This window comes from Hermetia illucens, chromosome 3 (genome assembly GCF_905115235.1).
Source record: "Hermetia illucens chromosome 3, iHerIll2.2.curated.20191125, whole genome shotgun sequence".
Classification (NCBI taxonomy): domain Eukaryota; kingdom Metazoa; phylum Arthropoda; class Insecta; order Diptera; family Stratiomyidae; genus Hermetia; species Hermetia illucens.
The window spans coordinates 70,960,380-70,982,759 of NC_051851.1; the positions used below are offsets into that span (position 1 = coordinate 70,960,380).

Here is a 22,380-nt window from a genome sequence, read left to right on the forward strand (position 1 = left end):
CGATATTATTGCAAAATTGTATGGTTGTAGACTTGAGGGGTTGGCTCTAATTTTCCAAAATATATAATACTATAAGTAACTTTATTTGGACAGATAACGAGTTGGAGTGTAATTTGGGGCCGTGGCAACTACCATGATTTTTTTCAGTTTTTTGGTTATGTAACTTCTAAGAACGGTAGAAATAGTGGAAATAGATGACTAACTTCCAACCCCCAACTCCCAACTTTACAACTGATGTCAAAATTAATATCTGATTCGGAAAGTGCTAACTGGTACCTTTCATTTGATACTATATTTAAGGAAAAAAAATTACACCCCAATTTGCATGTATAGGGTCCCCCCATAAGCTTAATATAGATCAATGTCATTTACTGCTTGCATGGGGGCTCATATTTTCAACTTTGCCATCAAATTTCCCGACAATAGGTATAACCGTTGCTGAGAAAAGTGGCTATGAAAGATAGGCAGGCAGACAGTGGCAGAGAATTTTAATAAGGTTTCGTTTTCCGATTTTTTTGTTTTCCACATTTTTAGATTTTCGATATATACAATAAAATCCTTATCCACCGTTCTAAGAAGCACATGCCATCAACATAGTATCTTCTCTGTTAGTTTTCCCCCCATTTCATTTCCTTGTCCTGCAGTTTTTTGTCTTTATGTCGTCGATAATGCCTCAGATAAGGACCGACCTTACGGCTACGATAATTGGCTGTCTGATACGGGCAATGATTAGTTTCTGAAATATGCGCAGGTTCCTCGTCAACTTGAGTGAAGATTCCAACGATATAAGCATAAAGCAAAAACCTTTTACCGTATGCAGTCGGCATATCGTCCTAATGTCGAAAGTCACTCTAGAGGTGTTCAGAATGCAACGTGTGCGAGAAACCAACGGAGCCTTTCAGATCACTCAACGAATCCTAACAGATGATTCAGACAGAGGTAATAAAAGCAAAAGAGTATTGGTGTGGAATAAAGTTGTTACCCGCCCCCGAAAGAACCCACCATACCACTACGATCGGTTGCAGAATTTATGGTATAAAAAGTAGACCAAAACACATGGTCGGTTGACACATGGCATAAACCACTTCATTAGTCGGCCTAAGGAAATCTCACCCATCATCACTGTGACGATTACCTACTTGTCCCTAAAAGGACACGATGGAGAACCTCGCAGAAGCATATATTTGCTTAGCGACCGCTTACAAGTTCATGGCATTCATTATTAATGAAAGTGTTAACGCGCAGCTCGAGAACAACAAAATTCTGTCCCAGGAGCAGAGGTTAAAAAAGCAACTCATTATCGATTCGGTAATTGTAGGACAACAACTTGAGGTAAAAAAAACCTTAGTTGTTGTTTTTTGTTTGTGCGACAACTTACTGCACCTGATCCCAGCTCTGAACACAAACTCCCATAAGGATTTGTGTCAACCCACGAGTGAACGCCCTGCTCGCACAGATAATCACGAGGATAATTTAATGTGTCTGCACTTTCCAGCGTAGATAGCGGCCTGCAACTGGAAGCCAAACCACAAACACAACACTACTAACAACAACAGCAACAACAAATACGTTAATACAACCGGCAATAGCCGAATTTTTTAGAAGGAGCAATAATACGCCACTTTCACCGCTTCTGTCAACTAAAATGGCAGATCCGACTATAAATTCCTCTGCAAGAAGCGCCAAGTTACGACGGTAATCTAGTGAAGAAGTAGAAAGGCTCATTTTCCCAACGGCGAAGACGAATAGTAGTGGCGAAGACGAATAGTAGGCGGCCAAAAAAGGGAGAATTCGAAAAAAATGAAGGCTTCTACCATCGTCCAGTGATCATCCGCATGAATGGCAAAATGGCATAATAGAGATGGAGGAACTGCTGAAATTTGTTGCACATCAGTGAAGCTGATAGAAGGCGGCTAAGGAAGAGCTGAGGGAAAAACACACCGCTAGTGCAACCCTTAGTAGCACACAACGCAGTGCCCTCAGCCCGGCAGAAGGGGAACATACAATCAACCAAACGAGGCGAGAAAAAACATTTTAGATCAGCCGACAAGAACGCAGCGAGAAGAATTCCGCGAGATGGTAACCAAACAGACCAAGCACCAAGGAAAAAAAGGAAAAGTTCAACAAAAACAACCTAAATTGAATAGCGACGGCAGAATTTCCATTGTAACAAAATCGAAGTTGACTATGACAACATCAGCGCCAAAGAAAAAGAAAAGGGCAAATAACGGTTAGAAATCATTTTCATCAAGCCGACCCACGGAAGTTCTTCGAGAAGATGGCGGTAACAGACAGTCTAGAGCATTCTAGGCACCAAAGCAGCGGTGCCTAGAAACCATGTGTACCCTTGAAATAAGGAATCTGAATTGTCTTACTAATACGGAAGAGGTGCATAAAGCGATAACAATGAATTAGATGTAAGCAACCATAGTTTGTAATGCATCGGCTCCCAGAATAAAACTGCATCCCTGGAAATTACCTGTGTATTGATGGACGGCTGAAATTGAAATGGAAACAGCGAAGATGGAAGAAATCGGGCAGGTCCTTTTTTCTGTTAACGCCATCAGAGCGGACGGTGGCGATGAGAGAATGAGTACTGAAGAATGTCCGCCCTTTACCGCAAAGGAACTAGAACTCCGAAAAAGCACCAGGTTCACACCTTTGCATTGCCCTATATGAGAGTCTACTTGACGATTTGCATGTGGTCGGCTGCGCGGATGATGCTGCGGCACTGATTGCAGCAAACACAACTGAGCAAGCTCAACGCACACTGGAAATAAATGGTAATGCAGCGAGTAGAGAAGAGTGAGAACGTGAACCCTAGCTCTGGAGAAAGCCGAAGTCGTTGTTCTTCCCAAGGTGAGGGTTCCCACAGCTTTCCTTATTCAGGTTGGTGCAAACCATCTTATCGAAGCTGGCGATGAAATACCTCGGCAGCATGATAGATACGAAGATGAAGTTCGTTAAGCAGATTCGTAACACCGCAGACAAGGCTGCGATTTGCTGGTTGATGTCCAATGTGAGAGGTGCCTTATCCAGTAGGGGTCACTTCCTGATGAATGTAGTTCAACTCATCCTTCTTTACAGGCCTGAGGCATGGGCTGCCTCCCTCGGAAGAAAATGTACCGGAAGTACCAAGACGAGGATCTCTGGGAGTTGTGTCCGTCTATCGTATCATCGCGGGGTCAACAGTAATGGTGGTAGTAAGAATTATTCCAATCGAACTCCGTGCTGCCGTCGGAGTCGACTCGCTACGCGCTTATCTTTAAAGCAAAGAATAGGGGAGTCGCTTGCATGCGGTTGTTTGTAAAGCGAATTGTCGGCTGACTCCACTTAACTTGAAGGATCGATCTTTCAACCCTATGAATGGGGTGAAGTCAGCCCTGTAGCGGATCGACGAATGAAAGTAGAAGGTAATGCACAGTAAACACATGAACTGCCTTTGGCAGCAATTTGTCGATTTGCATTTGTCGAATAGATGGCTGATGGGAATGTGCTGGGGACCTTTTTGCTTAGATGGAGGGATTTATGTGCGCCATTCAGGACGGCGTATTCGTGCACGAAGCTGATAAGAAGCTCATATTAAAAGAGCGGCTGGAGGACGACCAGTACAGAATGTGTAGACTGGCATTTCTGGCTGAATTATTATGGTATCTGTGGAATACATGAATCGCCGTAACGCTGTATGTGAAATGATCCATCACAAAGTTGCATACAAACATGGGCTGATCACAGAAACATGTCCGGTTTACCGGTGAAGAACCGCAAGCTTTACTCAATACTTCTGCTTACGGCATGTATAGGAACCGGCAAGTTCTAATTCATCGCCATATACTGTTCAACAAACCTGACGTGCTGTTAGTTGACAGGTCATAGTCCAACCATTCAACTTTCGAATTTTGTCAGTCAAAGCCGATTGACATGAAATTTGGCGTGGGAGTAGAAGGTGACATAAAAAGCAAGAGTTATATAGCGCCCTACTCTGAGGTGTGACACCACCTCCCGGGGGCACAGAAATCCTTTAAATGATCGATTCTATACAAAAATGATTCATGAACATCGTACAAGTAGTAGTTTTCAAGTTATTCATGTTCAAACATGTTGCTTTATCATTGACAAAATGCACCTTTTTAAACAGTTTTCCCATAATAGCGGCATTGAACAACAATACATGGAGGAGAAGATGAACCATGAGCCACTGCTCGAAAAACTGATAAATATGTCACCCATCCCTATCAGAAATGTTCGGAACTTCCGAAATTTGTATTAATGACGAGTTGAATTTGACGCCTTAATCCAACTTGCGATGGCTTATGTTCCGACATCTAAAGTGATTCTGTGAATTTTGCTTCGGAAGATCATATTAATAACAATTTTCGGAAAGCTTATCATTATCTAAAGCAACCACTGTCCAAATGGTAAGCAACTGTTACATGGCACCTATAACCGATTGCACTTCGCAGCGCGCTAAATGCTACTATAATGTATATCTTTCCACTAGATTCAGTCAGAAAGATGTTCAGCAAAGTGAACAACACAATCGATACAATTTAGTTTCAATTATTATTAATTCACTTTCCGTTCCCTCCCGCTTCTAACTGCACTTATAAATTTACAATTCGCTAGTAACATTTCAAACGCCTTATTAACACATTTATTTGTTAAGGATGCGTTACGTTTTCAAGCATCCTTCAGATCACCTCCCGATTCTTGAGAGTCAATTTCAGAACCCAAATATTTTGTCTTCTTTACGTTTTTCCGCGTCTAAAAAATCCAAATTATAAATGCCGAACGCCGGCAGCAGACCTTAGCAAAATCCTCGAGTTAGCTGGCTCCTTGGAACACCTTCTTCTTCAATTTCTCGCCAGTTGGGACAGCAACAAAAGCTCCCTTTTTTTTATAATTTGTATTAAGTCATTTCGCATCACCCCTCATTTCAACAACAAAATCCCCACAGAATCAATAAACATTCATAAGCATTTCGCTTTATCAGAGAGTTACAAATGCGTTTAGTAATATGCAACATCGGCAGGCCTAGGTGAAAACAGCAACAAGAGGTTAATGATCGTTTTCGAAATACTAAAAAATTGCAAAAAAATTAGAAAATGTTTGAATGAATTTGGGATTTTGAAGGAAGTTAAAAGGTGATAGTGTTTTGTAAATAAAATTAAGAAAGGGAGAATAAAAATGATCACTTTAAAAATTATCTTTTTTATGTAAGCGAATGTAGAGATGGGAATTAGGACATTGGAAGAAGACGCCAATGAGTGCTGAAACGGGAAAAGAGAAATACTGCATATTAGCAAGTGAAATTTCTCCTCAGCTTGTCACTGGACAAAGCAAATGAAATGTTGCACATGACAAAAAACAAAACATTTTCAAATTTGTAGTCTTTTCAACTATGAGCATTGGATTATCCGAGTGTGTATGATCATTATTGTATATTAGATACTAATCACTGACGGGATATATCTAGAATGGACCTTATGGCGCGTTCTGTGGCCGCAAATGAACCCCTAATTTTAAAGCGGTAAAAGTTAAAAAAAAATTGATTGTTCTTCAAAATCTTTTGGTCATGTATGTTAAGTATAACAAGTTGTTATTAGATACTCCTTAAATGCTAAGGAGTTGTATCCAGCTTTTCACATCAGCTTACCTGGCGTGTTTCAAATCCACTACGACTATAACAATTAAAAAAATGTTACGCAACTGGAACTTGCGTAATACGTTTAAATTGTTCTTAGCAATCAGAGCTACGATGAATATCTAATTTCACTTGCCTGGTTTCCTTGGACTTGACGGATATAATTTTGCGAGAGTCCCTACTGGGGCACTTATTCAGTTTTGAAAACATTTAAGACAGCTTTAAGCTTTAAGACAGCAATTCACATCTAAATCAGGTATTTGAGTTAACTACTGGAACCGGCTTTGAATAGTCTCGTCTACCTCGCCTACTGGATCCCAACACTACTGTAATGTAACCTCTCGAGTCTGCAATATTTTTAAATATTCGGTACATTTCACATTTCATTTTAAGTTATGAGCTTGCAGCCAATCAACGAAAATACCTGTCACAAACTCGTAATTCTAAGCCAAATAAATTATGACTTAGCCTTCCTCCACACATATATCCATTTATACATACAGAATGATTGCTAAGAATGGAGATTTTCCCATAAAGTCATTTCCATTCCATTTGATATCCATTTCAAGTGACAAAACCATGGGCTCATAAATTGTCTGACCAATGGTATAAAAAACTGTGACTTGTTCACTGTAGCACATCACAAGTGCTCTACGAAAACGAGTCAACCCTTATATTGGCTTCGACGTCAGCAACTTTAGCCAATTCCTAGCTAAGTGCTTCCTACATATTTGGCCATATTTCAATCGCCAGGAGAAATGAAAAAAATGGAGTCCCGACGACAAGGGATGATGCAAATATTTCGCTATTTAAATACGTGAAAGCAACTTTCTGCACATTTCGCATGGTGGAATGAATTAATTTCATATATTGCCCTATGAAATGACACTTAAATACCGAATATTAAATAATAATATAATAATGGCACCGTTAAGGTAAAAAATTGCAGGAATTCGTTTAATGATACCATAAAGGGTGTACATCATAAAATAACCAAAAGATAATTACAGCATGGTCGTTTTCGCTCCCTAATACCCCCAAATATATTATATCATCTTCTCAGGTTCACATTTTTCCTTCGTGGTTCCGTAATGATTAAGGGAAGGTGGTGTTCCCTACTCCGTTTCCACCTAGTCCTTATTTATTCGCCCGTTTTGAGCAAACCATCAAATTGCTTCCTGAACTCCTAGTTCAAAGATTGCTTGCTATTACCTGAATTTTAATTCGAGGCTAATCAATGTCTTGAAGGCGAACAAAAGGTGTAAGGGGTGGGCTACTTTAACACAGCTTCAACTCCCACTACTTTCTAGCTATTTACCGCTGCCTTACACTCCAAGGTCAGAATTCCGCCAAAACTGTTTCAAAAAAACCACAGGATACACCTGCTCTCCTTCGCCAACAGCATCTTGGCAACCAAAAGTATACCCAAACAAACACAATGGCACATTAACGTTTTGTCTGTTTATTTCCAGAACCTCATCCATGTTCAGGCAAGATTACAGCCAGGACAAGGGCACACCGGCAAGGCAAAGTTCAGTACGAAGCATCCTTTTATTAAAATATTAATGATGGCGAGTCATAATTCATGGCACTCGACATTGGAATGTTTGTTTGGCGGTGCGTAGCATAATGTACGGCAAATGCTCAAGATCCAATTGAAACAAAGGCGGAGTTAAGCTAACCGTAAAGGTGAACGCAAATTTCCAGGGTTTATTTTTCGGACGAAATTGAACATGACTTGCAATCATAACTTCACTTCAGCCTGCAGTCTTTGGAAACAGGCTCTCCGAGGGAATTTAAAGGGTGGTACTAAGATATGATGTTTAGGGTAAAATGGCTAGTGTATAAATAATGACTTTCTCGGTGGTTGAGATTAAGGGTACAAATAGCAAAAGACGTAAGGGATGGTTGCTGCTTCAATAATTTGAGAAACTAATTTATCAAGAACTTAATATGCATATGTGAACTCTTGCTTGTTAAGGCTAATATCGAGTAGGCTAATTGCAACGCTGGTTAAAGTGAAAGGTAAAAGATACTTTTTCTCATGGTTATCGGTGGCGTTTTCTATGCTACCTTGAAAGGAGCCTGTAGAGGAGTTCAATGGACCCTACCATCTTCCCTCGAACACATTAACTATATAAAAATAAAACTAAGTAGCTTTCTTCTACTATAATATATTTTAATAGTTAGTAAATACATATTTCGAGTGCTACTTACTCTCTTCCTCTACCTAGCTAGGTAGCTTAAGTAGTAATAGGAGAAAGCTACCCAGTTTTATTTTTATTTAGAAGAACTACTGATGACATTCGCTTGCTCTCTCACCAAACCATGCATCTTGGTGAAATGACTGTGGATCCGAAAAAGAAGGCGAGCAGAGTTGGACTCAAAACGAATACTAACAAAACCAATGTTCTCAGTCTGCCAGGTTATCGCATTCTTATTATTTGTATCAATGGGCAGTCCATCGATACAGTTGACCAATTTGTATATTCAGGAAGCATTGTTCCTCCCAACGTCGGACCGAACTTTATGCCTCTTGACGAAATGCTGCTATCTCACTACCTGATGTATCTTACCATCTGTTTCGCTGTTTCGCGTCGGTGTTCTCCCCGAGGAAAAATACATTGAAAGTGGCTACTGTTATTAAGAAGCTTCAAACTTTTATCAATTCATGTCCACTACCTGCCATCCGGATAATTTAGCCTAAGACAGTTCGGCATTCGGACCAGATAACCAGGGAGGTGTTGATGGGAAGGTAGAAGTCACAGTGGATAGGATACACAATAAAACAAGTCGAGAAACCGGAAACTGGACGCTTTAGGTATGAAAGGTTTTATGTATTTCCTTTATTAAATCATTTGAGTGAACATTTGTCCCATTAGACCCTAGCGCTTACTGACATTCAAAGCTTTGAATTTGCGCAGAAGCGACAATTTTGACCTATTATCACTTTGTTAATAATAGCGCGATTTTCACCAACCTTGATCGGATGCACTTAATGAGAGTGTATAAGGGGATTATTGTAATATACTATTATTAATTTTATTGAAACAGATATCGGTATGGAGGCTATTGCTGAATCTAGGCACCATATAGTGGCCCGTGAGAGAAATGGTCATTTTGACACTCGCACTCCTCACCCTTTCCAACAGATGTTAACACTAAGACCGGCTACAGAACTAATCGAGATCTTTCATTTGATACTATACATGACTGTATTTGGTGAAAACAAAATTTACACTCCCTTTTGCATATATGGGGACCCACCTTAAATTCGACGTAGCATGAGTAAGTCACTGTATGCGTGAGTGTTCCCGGTTTCCACCTTTCCACCAAATTCGGTGTCAATGCTATAACCGTTTCCGAGAAAGATAAGTGTGACAGACAAGCAGACAGATAGATAGGGAGACAGTCAGACGGACAAGCAGACAGTAAACCGATTTAAAAAAGGTTTTGTTGTTTTTACATAAATACTTAAAAAAGGCAGAAACTTCAGTACGGGTAATGTCATGCGATGTAACTCATTACCCGGCGAGTGTCTCACCCTAGATTTACGTAGCGCCGAATAGAGGAAGAGGAGTGTAGGATTGACAGAAAATCGTAGAGACAGTTCGAGCACATTGCCAGGAACCGAGAACTATTGCACGTAGGTATGGTTACCTCGCAGCGACCCCTATATTTTACGGACACTGACAGCCTTGTACTTGTTAATATATGGTTCATCAAACGATGTCCCACCTTCTTACATTTTATAGTGGAAACAGCAAAACCTAAATTGGCTACAAATGATCACTGACTGCTAAGTCGTTCCTTCCATCTGGGGTTCTGCAAATCAAGCCACCCATAAAACACCGTGAGGAAACGGTGGCGATTTCGTGAGAAGAAAGAAGAAATGAGCTCACTTATGCGATTACTAACCACTCCGAATGTGGAAGAATCGTGCGGCCAAGTCTAAAATACGATCCACAAAGCCGAATATGCAACCCTCGGGGTCACCAAACCTGGTATGCCATTCATTAACCGAGATACTTGGCTTTGGAATGACGATGTTCAAATAAAGATCCGTGAAAAGAAGTGCCTCTACCACAAGTTTCTCGACAATAAATGGTTATGGTCCTAATTATCACGTTATTGGTTGTCGTATCATGCCATTTATTTATTTTCGGAAGAAATTCTACCAGTGCTGTCGAGAAACCAGCATGCAGGAAGTTGTCAAAACGTAAGATAATTATTCCTAGCTATACAAATCCGTATCTGCTGCTAAATATTGGTATTCATTGGTAAGATGAAAGAACTTACAGAAGCCGCTTGACAGAGACGCATTTATATCCAGCCTTTGAAAAAACCTCGATAGTGTCCTGCGAAAACTGCGACATAAGAGGAGAACGTGGCAAAATGTCTATAAACTCCTGTATGGTGTCGGTATTGCCCTCTTTGAGAGTTTCCTTAACCCCATTAAAGACGTTGAGCGAATGATGAAACTCGCAAATATGCCGCGAATAGGTTCATGGGGGTGTCGATTTTTGCAGCATTTACGACCACTGTTAAATGATTTTGTGAACATTGTTTACTTTATAGTGCGAAGACTAAGATTCAAACTGACTATATTCTCATAAGATGCCGTCATTTGTCACCATCATTGATACTAAAACTGATCGCTGATCGAAACTAGCCACGGTTGAAATAAGGCGAAAAGCGCCTAGCCCGCGACAAATTAAAACCGTCATAGTCGCCAACCCTGGTAAGTGGTTCATTCACCGAAGTACCTATTTTTAGAATGACTTCCCCTTATAAGTTTCTCATCGATAAATTACTGACCAATTGGCGAAATTACAACAATGCCAACCGGGAAGCAACGAAAGCAATCGCTGTTACCCGAGCGGCCCATTATAAAGCCCTAAACCACAGTTAGATACTAGACAGCTACCTCACTCCCCCTTGCCCCTCAAGGGGGGAAATCAGAGCGAGTACACACAATTTCAAATTGTTTTGCCCTTGAAGATGAGCGAGATATACCGAAAACCCGATCAGCTGTGTTTGACATACTGCCCGGACTTGCCAATGTATTGGTGAGATTGCAAGTTTTTGCTCATGTATAAGTGAATACGTGAAACAACTTTTTGCTATATGGGTGAGCACGCCGTAGTACCAGAATAGCAAAACCTCATCGATCTCTCTCTTACCAATACGATTTGACGAAAATTATGCCTTTTCCTTGTTTAGCGTCTCTGATGTGTACCGATAAGCTTCTGCAAGCACATTTGCAAGTGGGGTCATTTTTGTAAGGGTACTGCCTATAGTAGATCTACTGTGCCCTAAACGATAAACTGAATACTCTGCAGTTGTCAAGAGCCGACACCAACGTACACAAGATATCGAACACTTCTGTTGTATTAATGACAAGAACGGTACTTTGCTTAACGATCGACAAGCCGCGACGGATAGATGATGAGAATATTTCGAACAGATTTCCACGAAAGATTGTGTTCATCGTTCACTTCCACAAGTATTGACAATAATTGTCAGCGCCACTGAAATGGAGGAAGCAACCAAGCGAATGACATCGGGGAAAGCAATAGAAACTGAGGACATTACGTTTAAGCTGTCGAAAGCGAACTTGTGACTGAGTGAGCTCCCAAATCAGGTCATTGGAAAAGATATTAAACCATTTGGTTGGCAAGGGAGCGCAATAATTTCATTATGGAAAAAGAAAGGTAATCCAACAGAATGTTTAAATTACCATCTGATGCGGTCGCCATCCCATACTCAAATTTTTAAACGCATTCTTGACTACCGTATTTGCGACATCGTTCAAATAATCGTGAATCAAGTCGGGTTCATCAAGAACTGTGAAACTATTGATACAATACAGGCTGCGCAGTTACTCATGGAGAAACACTGTGAGAAGCAGTACCCTCTCCTGTGAGAAGCAGTGCCGTCTGTTTGCTTCTCTGGATCTTGTGAAACCTTTTGACCGAATACCACGCGATCTCATCTAGTATACTCTACGACAACACTTAGTGCGCTGGGTTAAATTTCTCCATCACGATTCGAAAACACTGTATATCAAAACCGTTTCGTACCTCTGTCCGTGTTTTCACCACTCCTCTTTGTTCTTTTCACAGACACTGTCACAGAGGACATCCAACGTTCAGCGCTATATACACTGCTTTAGAGAGAATTCCACCTCAGAAGTATTCTTGTATGATAAGGAGTGGATTATTCCTGCAAATTAATGTTAGTGGCAGGAGAAAAGTTTTCAATTTAACGAGTAACTTTTCTCAGCTTTTCTTTTGAATTGGAGGTTAAAGCAATTCGATAACCAAAAATATGAGTGGCATGGGAAAAGTAAGACAGAATAGAATAGTCAGTCGAAGCATTTTCATAAAAAAAATTTAAAGGACAATTTTAACTCTTCTTTATGTATGTGGAACCAGACTTTGATGAGAGGTGGAGAATATATATACTCGTATATACATGTGGATACGTATATACCCAGGTAGTCAGTTTTTTTTCTGTTAACAACTGTATCCTTGTTTGTTGCTGACTGATTGTCTTTTAGCAGGTCTTACGCTTAGATTCACGGATAACATCCGTGAGGGAATTGAGTCATTAATGGGTTTAACTGGTTCAACTCATGCAAATTTAGCGCTCACTTTGAGGGAAAGTAATCTGTTAAACCACCATAGTGGGGTATTGAATTGACTAGAATCCCAAGAGACTTTACGACTGATATTACTACATATACTTATATTGCCACATATGGGAGGGAGGTCCACTTGATAAGAGACAAGAGTGAGACCAACCAGTACCTGAAGGACTCGTTCCTGTGTTCCGACTTCCTCAATAAAAGTGATTCGAAAATGGCGCTGAATTTGTCAACAGGCATATCAAAAACTATGCCGAAATGTCCTTGAAAACGGATCGACCGCCGATCGTAGAACAGGGTCATTGGCACCCTACTTTTCGCCAGCTACCTATCGGTTGAAATGTGCCTCGAAGCAGCGAACTGCATTGTTCATATCCATTCCAGCTAACCAAAATATGGAGCGTTTAGCACAAGAGGACAACTGGGCTATACAATGGCAAAAGGATGAACCCAATGTCTTAAAACTTTGGGAGTGGAAATTTTCACCCACGTTCGAAAAAAATCGACGTTTCGATTGTCGCATATCGAGAGTAGCTAAGTCTACTCTGGGAGACGAATCTGACGAGGCTTACCTGGACGCAAGTTGAAATGACCACCGGCGGAAACTGGGAGGTAACTTTAGATCAACTGGGACACACTACCTGAAACGCAGAGCGGACCTGCAGTTACTGAACAGGTATTCGACATGATGAACTAGAGAATCACCCGGAGTATGATGGTGGAAATTCCCGTCAACTAGCAAGTTGACGGCTTGCATCTGAAACAGTTCAATGTAAACACAGCAAATTAAGATGAGATTGAAAGAAAAATGCAATCATGCTTACAATTTACATTTAACGCCAAACCCTCATCACAACCGAGAAAGAATCGAAAATACACACCGGAATGCATTGCCTTGTTAAAGCCTAGGTAATATAACAAAGTATTCGGATGGGTTAGCGGTTAAAGCACTAGGCTCCGGTACGGAAGGTTACGGTTCAAACCTCACTAGTGGTAGTGGGAATTGTATCATGACTGGCTGTCGGATATCAGTCAACTCAGCTGTAAATGAGTACCTAAGAGTAATAATCTCTGCGGAGCGCATTGCTGACCACATTCCCTTAAACAGTGTACTGTCCTCCTGTAGTGTACCATTACTGTCTTGAATGAAGTGCTCTAACGATAACAAGTCGGGAAACCGAAAGCTCGGCGCTTCAGATATGAAAGGTTTTGTTTGCTTCTTCTGTCAGTATATTTAAGTGTAGAACTATCCCATTTGTATGTAGCCCGTTATGTATATAGATTTAGCATGTCTGACTACCCACTTTAGTGTGATATTGATATTCAGTTGCAGTAAATTTACACGGTAAAGTCAACTTTGAGCCACTGTAACTTTGTTATTAATAGGAGATTTTGATCAAACTTGGGTATAATATGCTTCATATTATATTTTATAATACCAACTTTTATAACTTTGGGATACTCTTAAGGGGAGTTTTACCCAATTTCCCCAAAAATATGGTAATATACTATTATTAACTTAATTTGAACGGATATCGATATGTAGAGTATTTTGAGGCCGGGGCACCATATATATAGCTTCATTATTTTTTCAAATTTTTTGGTTGGGTAGTTTCTGAGAATGGGTCCGTTAAAGAAATCATCCCTTTCCACCCTTCCCACTCCCTGCCTTTCTAATAAATCTCAAAACTAACACTGGCTTCGAAAAGTACTAATCGATGCCTTTCATTTGATACCCCACATGACTATATTCGGTGAAAAAAATTTTTACACCCCACTTTTACCCTCCCGGTGTAGCCGTTTCTGAGAAAACTGCTTGTGACAGACAGGCAGACATTGAACCGATTTTAATAAGGTTTTGTTTAGCAAACAAAACCTTAAAAGCGATCTGGGCAACTTGTCTAAAAAAGGAAATGTCGCCTCACGTGTTGCACACGGTCTTAGATTGAAACTGAACAAAATTGAATTTTTGATGACCTATTCCCACACAACAGGTACAATCACTGTCAATTATAATGACCTTCTCAGAACTCAGCGATTTAGATATCTCGGTCAATAGTATCAGCCAGTGGAGAATTGCGTTGTGAAATTTCTTCGCGTATTAGCGCAACCTGGATCACAGAATATCAAATAGGCAGTGCTCACACTCAATGGACCGGACTTGCGAATATATTGGGAAAGCCTATCCGTACGCATCATAGGCGCTCAACATCCGGTAGTATCTACATGTGGCTAGGTGGCTTATGACTTGTATATTCCACAACTGGTGCTCTTTGTGATCGACGTATCAACGAATGTCTCAAATCTAAAATTCACCGTACTGTCGTCCGCGCTGTCGCCCTCTAAAATTCTGAGTGTTGGCCGACTATAAAAAACAATAAACGTCGTCTTGCAATAATAAAGACGAAGATGCTGTGTTGGATTAGTGGCGTGACACGTCTTGATCACACTTCCGGAATGAGGATATCTGCAATCGATATTAGGGTGCACCGAGCGTAGAAGAATCGCAAAATAAGCTTCGTTTATGACGAGAATCCACTTGCCAAGATTGGTCGGAACATCGAGTTCGATGGTAAGCGACAAAAAAGTGATTAATTTCGGAGAAAAATAGTATTCGAGTGAGGGCAAAAGACATTTATATATCTCAACTGAACCCAACCCCTTAGTTCACTTTCCGATGGGTGAACAGGTCTATTTTTCAATTTCAATATACCCATCCTGAAAAGTTTTCCTTAATAAAAAAAACCCAAAATCGATAAAAGGCATGGAATCTGCACATAGTTCAATTATGATCAATCACTCAATTACAGGTTTCTTCTTTGTCAATGAAAGTTTGTAGCGTTCATTTATACTTTTAATATTCAATTAAGCTACTTTTCCATCTTTCGATACACAACTATCGTCTACTAAAGATTTTTAGTTTGGATCGGAATGCGTGAATGGTAATTTTATTTGGCCGCTAAAACACGCATTTATTAATAAGACACAAATTGAAGTGAACCTGTGAAAGGGACATGCAATCATAGCAGTTTAATCCGCTTAACTGAAAAATGCCACCACTTTTTCCTTTGAGTTTAATTAAAATTTTTTGAATTTTCGGCAATTCGATTTTGCAACCCCGAATGTTATCAAGTTGCTCGGATATATTAAAAGTCTATTTGCTGTAGTTCAGATAGTCGGGCTTAAATGCAGTCACTGATGGTCGCATTTAAAATTTTAGAACCATTGAATGGAAAAATTCTATTTCTTCTAGTGAGTCTGCACGGCAAAGTATAATGTGAATGAGTTGTTAGTCGTCGACGCAGTCTATTCCTAGTGAATAATTTATTCATTAAAATTGAGTTACCAACGTCAGCTTTTAACTACATTCCACCCTACCTACTCCCTGAGATAGTTATACGTTTCCGGGTCATTCACACTGGAACCCCAGTTGGTGCATAGACCTCAAACTCCTCGCAAACGGATTATACTTTTACTAACTCTGCTAAAAAACCAATTTGAAACGACAGATGAAATTCGTAATTTTACTGCCACAAAACTGCTTCATTCGAAGTAAATTATCCCTAGAAATTCCCAAGCTAGCGTACTTCGATCCACACTAGTCTATTCACGCTAAACGACTACCGGGCACACAAGAAGTTGGTCCTTCTAGAAAGGCTTCGTAGAATCCGTATGTCTTCTTTTCCTCGCAAAACTATTGAATTTGGGATTTAAATTCGAGTTGATTTTACATAAAGTAAAAAATCATTGTCGTAGGTGCCGACATTTCCGGAAAAAGTTTTTCCTCAAGTTTGCAGTGAGTAGAACCTAGCGCCGCTAGCGCTAGTGTGGTAGTTGATGAAATGGGAACTTCGCGAGCTCTTCTTGCGAAATTCGATTTAAATCAGTCCAGACGTAAGAGTGAAAAAAGTCGAAGACGCAGGATGGCACCTAAGGCAAATGTGAGAAAGATAGCAAACTTATGGAAAATATCTTGTCTTTATCAAATTATATTAAATTTCTCCGGAAACTTCTTTTTAAGATAAGCAAGATCTTATTCAGTTTACTTGTGTGATATCACAACTTGAAGGGAAAAATGGATTTATTTGGCCTTGTTTGCCTCTTGGTACAATTTAACATTCAAGTCTAATAGAAATAGAAATTTATTTGGGTGCAAAATCTTCTTCTCAGTTCGGGTCTATGTACAAATATAGGCGACAGAAATGCGCCTTAAAAGGTAATGCTGCTCGTTCCTCTATAATCCTCCCCCGAAGCATTGACGGCACCAAACTCACCTATGTACACTCCTTTTCTTGGATCATATCAGCCTTCGTTTGGTCAGGATACGACGCAAAAACTTCCCCTGTGATAACATACCATATTTCCATATTTCATTTTAACCCGTAAATCACTGTCATCCGTCCAAATACTCGCCAACATTTGCATATACATTCATTCTGGCTTGAAGGAATGAAAAACCACTTCTACGTAGTATCCTGTGAAAAATGAATTACTTCGTTATTGGAAAACATCGCGGCACGTTTGTTCTCATTACGAAGCCTCTTACAGGGTGATCAATGGCTGTCGAACAGCAGCCGCCTGCCTTCATCGATCAATCGAAATATTTCATTATAGACAATCAAAATTCACCAACTCGAAATTTTTATAGGCATCGCGTTTCGGTGCAATCAGAAATTGTTAACGGACCCGCGGTATCCATTTTCCCTCCCACAAAAAATACCAATCAAAAGCTCCCTAATTTAGGGGATTATATTGCCTTTTTCGGGGCCTATAAAAATTTGAATTGAGATACATATATTCGGGTTTGAGAAATTAATAGGACGTGAATAGGGGAGGGTCATGAAAAATGCTAGGAATTATTTCATCCTGAAAGTATGATCCTTAATAGGCAAATGGATGTTTACAGATACTCAGTCTTTTTTCCGTTTCACTGAGATTCCAGCTGTCGGAGCAAGATGTTGGAAGTTCGCAAGAGTGAAATTTTGTTTATTAAATTCCTGCGGTGCTGTCGGGAATCGAAATGGGTAACATGAAAAGCCTTGAGAGCCCACTTGGTTCCCAGGAATTGTTTTTTGAGTGCGTTCATTTCAGTGAACACGCAATAGCAATGTAAAATGATTAATTTTAATAAAGTCTATGAATGGTGGTGGTGGGCGTCAGACGAGACCACTTAATAGATCTTGGGTAATCGGATGAATTGTTGTTGAAAGGGATTTTCTGACCATGAACTGATGCAATTAACAAAATATAGGCGTTATGATAATTATTATCAATTTCAGCTTCATACTCCTTCTCATACACTCGGATTGTCAGTGATTGTTTTGGTCATGCAATTCAAAAAATTGTTCATGAATTGCTTAAGGATAGATTATGTATAAAATTTCCAACTTAGAAAATAATAATAATATAGTAGTATAGGAGGACGGTGAGTTAGAACCTTGCTTGGGGGGTTTGCGGCAACCCCAGCTGTGCGAGACTATTAAATCGGAAATTAGCGAAGATAGGATCGGCTGGGTTATAAACAGCTTCTCCGCATATAAATCTCCAGGCCCAGATGGCATAATGCCAATCATGCTACAGAAGCAGCAGGAAAGGGTTATGCCGTGGCTTGTTGAGTTTTGCCGGAACTGCATCTCTTTAGGATACGTACCACAGTCCTGGAGGCGCGCACGAGTGGTTTTCATACCGAAAGCGGGCAGGTGCGGTCATGAGTCCGTTAAGGACATTCAACCAATTAACCTGACCTCTTTCGTACTAAGACCATAGAGCGCGTCCTGGACATTCACTTAAGGACGAGTATGGAGAGAACGCCTTTCTTTAAGTCCCAGCATGCCTACCTCATAAGCCAAATCCACTGGAACCGCACTCCACAAGGTAATCGACACGATTGAGCGGTCGCTGCAGTACAAGCAGTATACCTTAGCTGTCTTCTTGGATATAGAGGGAGCTTTTAACAACGTCAGTACCAACGCTATCAAGGAAGCTTTGACCGGTATTGGATTGGAGGGGTATCTCACGCATTGGATTATATCCATGCTAAGTACCAGGATAATCCAGTCGGATCTGGGAGGCAACCACTTGACCAGAGCTGTGTACAGAGGCACGCCCCAGATTGGCATCATCTCACCGGTGCTCTGGTTAATAATAATGGATAAAATTTTACGTACATTGGACAGCAGCGGGGTGAAGGTGGTAGCGTATGCCGACGACTTGGTATTATATTAATATCAGGGATGTTTCTGTCCATTATGAGCGACATCATGGAAAGAGCATTGCGAAAGGTGTGCCTGTGGGCCGCAAGATGCGGACTCAGCAACCAACCAAAACGCAACTGATGCTGTTCACCACCAAGACAAGGATACCTGAATTCTATCTACCACGGCTAAATGAACAAAGATTGATTCTTTCCACTAATGTAAAGTATCTGGGTGTAATCCTGGATCCTAAGCTAAATTGGATATTGAACATAGAACTGAGGGTTAAGAAGGCCTGTATAGCCTTTTATGCCTGCAAGACCTTTGCAAAGAAATGGGGTCTCCGGCCGAGGATGGTTCTCTGGATGTACACCGCTGTAGTGCGTCTGATCCTGACGTACAGCTTTATTATATGGTGGCAGACTTTGAAGAAAAAATACAATAGAACGAAGCTTAATAGGATTTAAAGAACCGCGTGTGCAGGTGCTACGGGGCCTCTGCAGTCCTGCCCGGCAGATGCTTTCAATGTACTTCTGCATCTCCTTCCCCTAGACGTCCACATTAAATATGTTGCAGCGTGCAGTGTCATCAGACTACGTGAGTCCGGATGCTGGGCAGCGAAATCCTACGGCCACAGTAACATCCTAGATGAGATACCTCGGGAGATTTGGTCTTCCCCCACGGACTATGTCCCACGCAAGCTGAACTTCACGAGAAACTTTGCTGTTGAGCTTACAACCAGGGCAAAGTGGAAGATCGCGGGGCGTTGCAAGACTATGATACAGTATTCTTTACGAACGGATCAAAGATGGCCTATGGTGTCGGCGTGGGGGTTTTCTCAAATACACACGGTGTATCCAAGTCGTATGGTCTCCCAGGTTTCGCCAGTGTATTCCAGGCAGAAGTACCGTCGATACTGGAAGTCTGTCGATGGCTGAAGCGTGATTCGAGCCCCAAGCGTAACATAGCCATTCTGACCGACAGCCAAGCGGCCATCAAGGCCTTGTACTCAACGACGACATCTTCCCGGTAGGTGAGGCAGTGCAGAGACGCGCTTAACCGTCTAGGCGACACGCTCAAGGTCACTCTCCTCTGGGTTCCCGGGCATAGGAACATAGAGAGGAATGAGCGGGTTGACGGATTGGCCAGGCAAGGCTCTGCTCTTGGCAGTCCCTCGGCGAATACAGTCGGTGTTCCGCTGGCAGCGGCCGGGGGCCGAATCTACTCACACTGACTAGTAGCCGCGGGCCTGAGATGACGAAGGATTACAAGGAGAATTTGGCCCGCTTATAACATAGCCCGATCACGAGAGCTCCTGTGCCTGCACCGTGCAAATGTATTCAATATTACGGCGGTCTGCACAGGGCACTGGCCTATAGGGGACCATGCCGCTAGGCTCGGCATACCCTACAACTCGCATTGCCGAAACTAATACCAGCTGGCTCTGAAGATCCGAGCCGGCTGCACTCTGCCTCCCTGCTCCCATAATACGGTCTTAGGAGTTTGTGGCATCAAAACGTCGCACCAAAGTGATAATTGGTCTCTTCAGAGCGGCCACTGAAACCTACCTACATACCATAGTTGTATAGTGGTCAGTATTCCCCCCTGTCACGCGTGAGACAGGGGTTCGACTTTCCGTCGGGGAGCCGAACTCCGCCATAGCCAGTCCTAAGCCCTGTGAAAGGAAGAGGGATAGATAGCTTCAGTCTAAATGGCTGTACACCAGCGCAGCGTCTCAGCGGCAAGATGAAAAAAGTGCAGGGACTTTGCAGTCTTGTAGGTTACTCATTGAGCAATCTATCCCACACTTGACAGTTAAGTATAAAATCCAAATCCAAATCCAAAAATTAGGAGAGGGAGGAATTTAAGGTCCAGTACGGATAAACGGCGACAGTCGTCTGACTTGTAGTTGCGGCCGTCAGGTTGCACGGTCAGAAGATTCGCTTTCGCGTTATTTTCCACATCCAAGGTATGACCGAACACATAATTGAGATGGTGATCTAAAAGATGCTCTGCTGTGCGAATTCCTGCAACGTGTATGGTTAAGCTGATACTGAAATCGAATCTCATGAGGAAGAATAAAATAAGCGCATTTAATGTATTCACTGCCTATGGATTCGAAATATTGCTGAAAACCTACCTTGAAAACGTCCAGCGTTCATTACCCAAATTCAGCCGTGAAGCGGATGAACCTACCTCGTGACTTCGGAGGTAGAGACGTGTTTTACGTGGAGACACTGCGTCACCGTTAAGTGGACTCGCAACGCGGTTATTCTTACAGCAGAAAGTCAGACCAAGAGCGATGAATGGAAGTCGAAGCCAATGCGTGATGAGGACGTGAATTCCTTCTGAATGGGATACTCCCATTAGCCTACCACCGGCTACCATCACGAGAGCCCCTTTATCTAGGTGAGATCGTCCGAGCCTGAGTGCTTGACACTTAGTGCTTGTATTGGGTAAATTTCGGCATCTGCTGAGATTGTGAAACTCGGAAAATTTATATAAGTGACGATTTCAGTTGTGCTTTTCTGCGTCTCAACTTGCGCCCGGCCTCAGTAACTGAGTGAGCGAAATTTCAGTGACCTGAAATCAACTTATTACTAATAGTGTTTATGCAAAAAAATAAGTATGAAATTCATTTTAGAGCAAAAATCGATAAAACCTTCTTTAATTATTTTATTTGAAAAACTAGGCCTTTCAAGTTAGAGGACGATATTGAATGTTGACCCCTCCGGTCTAGCCCAGCGCATATGCATTATGTTCGTTAATAAAGTCCATTCTAACGTTGTTCAGAAAGAGTTGCACATATTTGGAACCATTCTGTGCTAAAGCGAATTTACTGTTGTTTAGTTCGCCTAGTTTCCCAGTGTATCTATCTATACGAGGATGGTGCACAGCAGCATAGGTTCCACTATTTCAGTTGTAAACAAGTTCTATATTTCAGGTCCAGATCAGATCCGCTCCGTATTATTTATATAAACGCCATGATAACACTAGCAGTTTTTTGGCAAACAGTAACCCTAAAAAGCTAGGTTTGTCATCGATTATCATCATCAGAGGCTTGACAGCCGGTTTTGTCTTTCATTTTGGAAATGTTTGCTTTTCCACGTTTTATTATTAGCGATCCTATCAGGAGGAAATCTTCAAAATGCACTGACTTGGGTTTTCCGCTTGTGTGGGATTTCTATTCATAAAAAAAAACACCCGACTCTCCCCTTCCTCATGGAAACACCATAAGGTAATATATTATAGGCCGGGGTTAGCTTCCCTGCATATCACCTTGCTTCCACCATCCTTGGGCAGTGGGAGGGTACGTCCCTGGGAGTCCATTGAAGTTTGGACAAAAGGGATGAGTGATTTTTAGGCAATATGTTTGTTATCCCGTCGCTCTTTTCTTTCGCGGCCCCTATTGCACTGCTCGGCAATAATTCTTGTCTACCCCATTTTCTACGTAAATCGGATCGATCGATGCCGTCAGTTCACGTCAATACGAACGGTCCAAAAATGTGGCATTTGAAGCACTGAATTTTTTCAGGTTCGGATCCGGTTAATATTTTCGCTCAAATCTTTTAGGTCGAGACCAACTTTGGCCTTTTCGAATATCTCCGTCTAGCATAGATTGCCTTTTCCTGGAGATAGCAATTGTCTCTGAGCAAAATAACACGTTTGCTTTCCATTTCCCCTTTTGCTACCGTTCGTCCATTTATTGTCTTAGTCTCCCTCCACCACCGTTTGCACTTCGGACATACGCTGGCGTCCTTCTGAGCTTTTGGTTCTCTTTTATGGGACTGCCCTTGGTTGTCTTATTAATTAATTCCTTAGGGAAACCAGCCGATGAATGATACCGGCTCAGCCCCGATATCGACGAGGGTCCCCCGAAAAATTACCGTGCT

At 41.4% G+C, this 22,380-nt stretch overlaps 1 protein-coding gene across 1 annotated transcript in view; it reads right to left on the reverse strand.

The window, feature by feature from the left end:
• LOC119651431 (calexcitin-2) overlaps nt 1-22,380 on the reverse strand; it is a 251,515-nt gene that overhangs the window by 152,102 nt on the left and 77,033 nt on the right. The gene's annotated exons all lie outside the window — the stretch shown is intronic.